At 39.3% G+C, this 8,521-nt stretch overlaps 1 protein-coding gene across 5 annotated transcripts in view; it reads right to left on the reverse strand.

Annotated features, from left to right (window-relative positions):
* Window positions 1–8,521, reverse strand: part of tjap1 (tight junction associated protein 1 (peripheral)) — a 91,762-nt gene that overhangs the window by 54,149 nt on the left and 29,092 nt on the right. The window contains exons 1-2 of one of the 5 annotated variants that reach the window (XM_053232778.1): window positions 3,583–4,356; window positions 3,448–3,494 (exon numbers count right to left, since the gene is read on the reverse strand). The exons of 2 other annotated variants lie outside the window; for them this stretch is intronic. The gene's annotated coding sequence lies outside the window, so the exon portion shown is untranslated. Of the gene's footprint in view, window positions 1–3,447; window positions 3,495–3,582; window positions 4,358–8,521 lie in introns of those variants that run through there. 2 more of the 5 variants (XM_053232779.1, XM_026937339.3) reach the window with 2 other exon arrangements.

Below are 8,521 nucleotides of genomic sequence, written 5' to 3' on the forward strand. Positions count from 1 at the left end.
TACTGCAATATTTCACACAAAAAACTCATTCAGCATCACCTAAATCTGCCCAGTACACAGTGCAGTCCTGAAAAACATGTGCACTACTTGATAGACAACTGCACAACATTCCACTAACTTGAAACGATAAAAAAGCAACTGCTTAGATAAAAAGGGAGATGATTTGACAGTGTGTCAAAGTACCAGCCTGTGCCTCATCTCTCCTCATTATCACCAAACTGCAGCCCAGATTTCACTGCCACAGTTTACCGAACCACTCTGCTTTACAAGCTCCAATTATGGAGATCACCCAATATGTATCCAAACAGAGCTGGCACAGAAATGTCAAAACCTCAAAGAACGCTAATAATTGACTATATATCCGTTGTGAAGCATAAAATCACTTATCAGAACTGAGAAAAAGTGCATCATGCTTACATGTATCACCATACATTTAGCAATTCTCCATCATTCCCAATCCCTTCTTGTGATACAACATTAAGAAAATATGATTATTAATGATTTAATCTTCCACAACCCATAGCCTAAAAAAGACAGGAAAACGAGCATTTCCACTATTTCAGGTTTAAGGAGAGTATAGGAGGATGTAATAATATTATCAGATATATAGTCGGGAACTGCATGCAGGCAGTGGCAACTGCAAAAACTCAGCTGGATGTTACACAAAACAGTACATTTTAGATACAATACTGTAATGTCCACATGGCCGACATTTTTCTGTTGCTCTTCTGATCAAAGTATTTAAACACTTCTAAGCCCTGACCAAGCAAAAAAAAAAAAAGCCAAAGATTTCAGTGGCATCACTAATAAATATAGCTAATTAATGTTAAAATAATTTGTATAGTGTATATAATTGTGTAAAGTTAGCTAGGTCGAATGTACCTTCATGTATTTTATTTCACATGAATGAACATAAAACAGTCTCCATTAACCTTTACCCCTGGGGCAGTTAATATTAGAGAGTTCAAAACACTTGCGCAACTATCAGACATTCCAGATTCATACATCAGTTGGCTCATCTCCCATTTTTCTTACTGAAACAAAGAAGGCTTTTGCCTTATTTTTTCAGTGATAACTCATACTAGGATACCCCCAAGGTCACACTGCAAAGCAAAATGCCTGAAGGTTCTGGTAATGTATTATAATATTATTGGAGTAAAATCATCTAGGGATGATTAAATGGTTACGTCACATACGCTTATCCCCATCTTCCTAATTCCTACTGCAAACTCCTCACAGGCACTTTCAGTAGGTAAGCTGTGTTACCAGTGGTGCTTCACAAAGTACTACATTCAACAAATCCTTTTACAAATCCTTGGTCACTTCTTAACTGATAAACCTCCCATTCCAACACTACAACCCCCTTAAGAAACAGACACATCAGCAGTGCACCAAGTATGTGAATGTCCAGAGCCTCACAGCCACCTTTTGCAGGAAAAGTGAAATAAGTGCAGTGCCATCACAAATCGTTCAGCTCCCAAGACTTAACAGGTCTGTACAGCTTTGCTGTTTAACCATCTGCTTTAACATGAACGGAGGTCACTTTAAACGCAAACTAAACAGACCAAGAGTAAACGATGAGCAATTCAGCATATGCAATACAAAAAGGTGAGTTAATGTTTTCTACATCAGCATTTAAACCAACTGTGGGTGTCCAATTAAGAATGGTCTAAAGAAACAACTGGCTTAGACTTAAACAACACCTGAATGCTACTCAAGTCAACTGTGCATCACTAATTCAGCAGTCCTGACCAAAATGTGTTAAACAAAATAGATATTAAAAACTCTATGGGTCAGCAAATGCTTACTGTTGCTTACTGTCTTACAGTTATTACTGTACAGGGCTGCACATCATGTAAACCGCTCGTAAACCAATTTAAAAGTGCACTGCAGTGGTTCTGTTTTCAATTTCATTTGATGAGACTGAACAAAGTCAGTTAGAATGTTTTAATGAAAAGCAAATCATACTTGAGAAACAAGTCAGAATTGTTCACAACAGCAGTGAAAGTGTTTCAAGCCTCCATGGGCTACAAATATGTTGCCTGAAACCTTACAGATTGTTTATGATCTATGATTTAGTTTTGTGACTTAAACTTCTATCCTTATATCCTATAAACTACTAGACATATTCTCAGTTACTTCCATATTTCTGTATCATTATTAATCGCAATTAATGCTCAACTGGCTTAGGTGCCATTTTTTTATATCAAAATACAGCTTACACTGATGCCAATGACATTGTGGCCCACATGAATCCTTACAAAAAGTTAACTGTCAGAGACCATCAAGAGTAAAGGGACCTTATGATATCAGTTATTAGTTGCAGATATCAGATATCGGTTGAGTAAACTGGACAAATGGTAATTAATTTTGGTTCCTAACAATTCTAACCTATGGTTTGCGTCTGTCATTTTTGACCGATGGCCTATTGTACATTACACTTACATAGTTTCTTGGCACACATCTTATAAATGTTGTTAGCCTTGGCTTTGAAAAGTCCCCATGAAATGGTGTGAGAGCCATGATTTGATTCTGTTAGTCGATGTATTTCCAGGTACAAAAAGCTCTGAAACACCAATTTTGATTTCAGGGAAAGAGCAAATTTGTCGACATGGTGCAATAAAACCCAGGTTACCCTAGCACGTATAGGGAGGATACAGAGAAAAAAAAAGGTATCGATTTAGCATCATTACACATAAAAACACATCAGATGTAGCTTTAATAATAGGTTGGATAACACATAAAACATTTATCTTAACGGTTTAGACACTGTGGCCCTTGAGTGGGTTGAAATCTGTGTCTTGAATGGATTTTCTGTCAACTCATTATCAGATGAAGCTTCATTCCTTACTGCTTATGTGGCTTGACACTGCGATCTGTTCTTTCACATAGATGAAGAGTCACCAGTTTGGCAAAGGTGAAGTGCACATGGAACTTGAGCTGTTGGTAAATTCTCTCTGAATTAAAACACATTTTATTGATCACTTTACTTCTAACATCAACTGATTTAAACTAAATATACATATTCATACTCATACTCAACTCTCTGTGCTCAGGATCAACGATCACTGCTACTAGTATTCGCTGATTAAAAGCTGTATCCTTCATCTGTAAACAGTAATAATGCTTCTGTAAGGACAGAGACTACAGTGCACCCGGATGAAGCTCTGAAACCTGTGTGAACCCCATTATGATCGGAGGAGAAGACGTGAAGACGTTTTTAATTTACATGTAAAATTTGGATTGAAAATCAGTTCAGCTTCTCTTTATGAAGATAGCAGGCGAACTGGGAACAATGTGAAAGCGAAATTTCAGGTTCATTTTCCCAGCCTGAGGCTTTAACAGTCGAATCAAATCGCCTGTTTAGCGCATATTCACTGATTAATCTGAACATCTCGATCAAGTCTAGCGACACTGAGAGCAATAGCTGCAGACGTTACAGAATACCGTTCACTGGGTGTGTAGATCGCCACCTGATATCAGCGGTCGGGTTACTGTCACAAAAATATAAATAAATAAAATAAACAAGCATTTTAGATGAACAATTTAAGAGAGAATGATGTACATATATATAGTTCTTACCTCCCGTTTTTTTTTTCTTCAAAATCGTTGTGGAGAACCAGGCGTCCCAAATCGTCAGATTAAATCAACAAGCGCTTACTCCGAGCCACGGTACTAAAGTTTGTGCACTGTTTCCCTCAGCACCAGTTCGCCTGCTTTGCTAATACTCGCTATCTTCAGGAGTCGCAGTTCGTCATGTAACGTTAAGTCGCTTCTCTCCACTCGTCCGACTGCAACAATAAACACACCGAGTCCGCTGTTCGTGCTTTACTTGCCTCCAGTAATGCAACAACCAAACGCCGATATCCAGCTCTCACTGAGAGTACGTTGTTGAAGATCCGAGCTAAAGTTATCCTCTTCTCCTCTCTCCCAGCGCCATCTTTCCCGCGGGGCACGCCGGGTAATCCTGAGGAATCCCCACGCAGTGCGCGCGGCCTGACGTTATCCAGTTGAGCGCGAGCGAAAGCAGGTGGGACTAAGGATTTGGGATACGTCCCAAACCGCATCCTACCCTACTAAACAGTGTGCAAAAATAGCAACGAGAACACTGAAGGTGTAGTAACATGACAACCAGTTTAGTGCTGTAGCATGCGGGTGGACGTTTAAACACACTGAAGCCCCAGCTGTTGAAATGAAATAAAGCGTTTGGGCTTTATGTAGAAAAAAAATGATGCCATAGGAATCTTGATGTTTGATACTGAGAAAGTCCCAAACATTAACAGTAATTTATAAATGTCTAATAGTCTAAAAACATTGATTACCAAAGCTATTCCTGGCGATTTACCGTCCTGTGTCATTCAGTTCCAGTCCTAAACCACCAACAGAACAAGTGGACTTGAGCACACTAGGAGCAAGTGTGCTGCCTCAGGGCTGGAAATAATGTTTTTCAGGAAGGGAAACCTCCTGGAACAGGTTTAGTTTCCACAGACCTAAGAGGTATAATAAGAGGTCCTCCTATAAGTAATCTACACACACACACACACACACACACACACACACACACATTTCTATACTTACTACCTGCATTTTTGCTGCTACTCTATTTATATAATTTTGTATATAATTTTTTTGTCATTACTGTACTCTCTACCTGGCTGCTACCCCAATAACTGCTATGTCCATATATAGTATAAGCTTATCTGCTAAAACTATGTCATAGTATGTTATCTTTACATTCACAGCAAATTTTTTATATTGTTACTCTTTTGCACTACTGTTATATCTGATTCACTTTCATACTAGCACTGTGTACTGGTCAGTGCTGCACTGTCTCTTACTGTACCTATTGTCCTGTTTTGGTAGTTATTGTACTGTCTTCTGCTGTTTGCACACGTTTGTACATGCACTTATGTAGAAATGTGTTGTCTCCTGTAGTTCTGTGTTGTTTTATGTGGCACCATGGTCCTGTAGGAACGTTCTTTTGTTTCACTGTGTACTAACTGGCTGTTTATGGTTGAAATGACAATAAAGCCGCTTGACTTGACTGGACACACACAAAAACAGTTTTTATTCTGTAGCTGTTCACTAGAGTTACAAATTGATCTTAACTAACTGGGAAATTATCTTTATCCCTGTAGTTCTTACAAATCATGTGAATTAAATGCCCTGCAGTAGACTAATGTGCTGTGCAAGTGTTCCTTCCTTGCCCCCACTGGTTCCAGTACTGACTCTGGATTCTCTGCAACCTGGACCAATATAAAGTGTTTACTGAAGACGAATAAAGAAAAACTTTAGCACAGAAAGAAAGCTATACTACAAAAAAAAAAAAAAAAAATTATAGATCCCTGTCATGTCTATGTACACTGGTGTTCATTAGTAAGTAAGTAAATAAATAAATAAATAACATAACATACCTACATCAGCACAAACTGAGCAGAGAGATATACTGTATATGGCCCAATGTTGGCATCAGTACTCAGTAGAGGAGATTACAGTTCCTCATAGCAAGAACACCAGCACCAGATGGCAGTCAAGGGTTCTGCTCATCTTCAGTGACAGAGAGGCCATGAAGAATGCAAAGCTTGCAGTGTAATTATAGTTAAAGTTTTTTTTTTTTAAGCTTTGGCCAAAAGTTACTGTTAAACACTGTTAGTCTCCTGTCCTATATTTCCCACACCAGAACGCTGAATGAGGGTAGAAGATAAAGCCATCACAGGTCAGAAAAGAACACAAACCATGACCAGGAAAGCACAGATTCAAGTTTCATTTCACGTTCATACACAGATCAGCCATAACATTAAAACCACTGACAGGTGAAGTGAATAACACTGATTATCTCATTACAGTGGCACCTGTCAAGGGGTGGGATATATTAGGCAGCAAGTGAACATTCGGATCTGAAGTTGATGTGTTGGAAGCAGGAAAAATGGGCAAGCGTGAGGATCCGAGAGGCTTTGATAAGGTCCAAAACAGCAGGTCTTATGGGGTGTTCCCAGTTTGCAGTGGATAGTACCTACCAAAAGTGGTCCAAGGACAACCGGTGAAACAGCAACAGGGTCATGGGTGCCCAAGGCTCAATGATGTGTGTGGGGAGTGAAGGCTAGCCCGTCTGTTTTCCCAGAAGGCTGTGTAGCCGCAGAGTGGTCAGAGTGCCCATGCTGACCCTGTCCACCATCGAAAGCATCTACAATGGGCACGTGAACATCAGAATTGGACCATGGAGCAATGGAAGAAGCTCACTTGGTCTGCTGAATCACGTTTTCTTTTATATCATGTGGATGGCTGGGTGTGTGTGCATCACTTACCTGGGAAAGAGATAGCAGCAGGATATACTATGGGAGGAAAGCAAGCTGTACCACCTACCTAAGCATTGTTGCAGACCAAGTACCCCCCTTCATGGCAACAGTATTCCCTAATGGCAGTGGTCCCTTTCTGCAGGATAATGCGCCCTGCCACACTGCAAAAATTGTTCAGGAATGAAGAACATAACAAAGAGTTCAGAGTGTTGACTTGGCCTTCAAATTCCACAGATCTCAATCCAATCAAGGTCTTAAAGGATCTGCTGCAATCGTCTTGGTGCCAGATACCACAGCACACCTTCAAAGGTCCTGTGGAGTCTATGCCTCGATGGGTCAGAGCTGTTTTGCCAGCACAAGGGGGACCTACACAATATTAGGCAGGTGGATTTAATGTTATGGCTGATCGGTGTAGATCCTGGTTCAGAAAGTTTGAAACAGTTTATCTTCCACCCTTTTTTCCTCTTCTGTTTTTCACAGACAGATATAACAATTTATAACACAGCCCTGCTGAATGCTCGAATCTGATTGGTCAGAAAGTGTGGATTAATTTTCTATAGGTCAATAGCCCTGATAGTAATTCTGGCTGTAATTTAAATTATAATTTAAATTCTCTCATACTAATAGGTTGTCATGTCTAAAACAACAGCTCACTGACAGACACTTGAACAGCAGACATTCCACATAATCTAATAAACAGATTAAACTAGCATTGTTATTTAACAAAGAATGATGTATAATTGTTGATATAGTGAACCTTCTGTTAATGAGATATTTATATAACATTTATGGAAGTCATCTCAGGTGACAGTGCTTTGTAACGGTCAGTAAACTTTCCATCATAGGAGATTCTACAGGACAGAAGACCTTCCAGTTTCTCAGTACTATGCCAAGTTGTGTTTTAGTAACTTAAAGAAACAGAAAAAAAGAGAAGCTTGTGAGAGAACAACTGTTTATCATTGCTTTAACGTAAGTGATAACAGGAACTAACTTGTTTGGTGGATGTTCCACAACATTAAATGTAACTATAAATGGTTCAAATGCATGACATGTCATTCATTATTAAATTAAAAATTGTAATTTTAAAAAATTGGCAAATTGGTGTAAGAGGGATATACTGTTAGTGTAAACCAGCTTTGTGGTGGTAGCATCACACCACCCCATCATGAATTATTTTCCTATAACAGCACACCTCATTGTGTTTTATTTCTTATGTAATATGTAAGTGGAGCAATGCGTTCATATCACCATTTCAGGCATATTAGGGAGCTAATAAAATACAGATTCACTGTTTAGCCATTCAAAGCCCATTCCCTAAGGCTTGGTTTATTACTCCAAGTTAGAGGCCTTTCTTCTGACAGACAGTGTTGGAAGGTGGCTTAGTGCTGTTGCACTGGCCTGTCACAGATAGAGACAACTGACCTCAGAACAGCCTATGGTGAACTGAATGCCACTGAAATGATCTGGTCTGCTGACCTCAGACCTGCTGCTTGGTAGTATGACAGGAAGCTGGTTGAGGATGGAGGAGAATTTGCATTTCATTCAAAAAAGGGAAAGTGCAAATCAGGTCAGCATCCATCACCTTCCAACATGGATTTACTGAAGTCAAAGCTTCTCAGTGTAAAAGTATCTCCTTTAAACCCATGTCATACATGAGGAACACAAAGTCCACTACTTTCTTTGAACAATAACATGAATGGAAAGCAGATTACAAAAGTGAACTTTTTTTAATGGGAAATAATGTAACAAATGAGCTCTGTAATTGTAATGTATAAGGTGTATTCCTTATGTGTGAGTGCTTGAATATGATAGTACACACACATATAGGTGAATCTGCTCCATGTGCTTACAGCCCCTATAGCAGCAGTCAAGTGGATACTTTGAGCTTTGTTTTGTTTGAATGGTGAGAACAGTTTTAACAAGTGCTCATTCAAACAGATAAGGGCTCAATGAGGGCCTGATCTGTTTTTCTGAGTTTCAAGTGTAAACATATAATTTCACACCGAAACACTGATAACCAAAACATTCCAACCAGAAGCCCTTTACCTTTGTGGACACTTCAGTGTGGATGGTAACAAAACATGTATAATAGTGTGTGTGTGTGTGTGTGTGTGTGTGTGTGTGTGTGTGTGTGTGTCTAACCCACTACACTGTGTAATACATTGCAATGCTGTCCACTCTACACTTCACCGTTAGCTTTGGCTCATGTCTATGTTTGATTTTCA

This window comes from Pangasianodon hypophthalmus, chromosome 3 (genome assembly GCF_027358585.1).
Source record: "Pangasianodon hypophthalmus isolate fPanHyp1 chromosome 3, fPanHyp1.pri, whole genome shotgun sequence".
NCBI lineage: Eukaryota > Metazoa > Chordata > Actinopteri > Siluriformes > Pangasiidae > Pangasianodon > Pangasianodon hypophthalmus.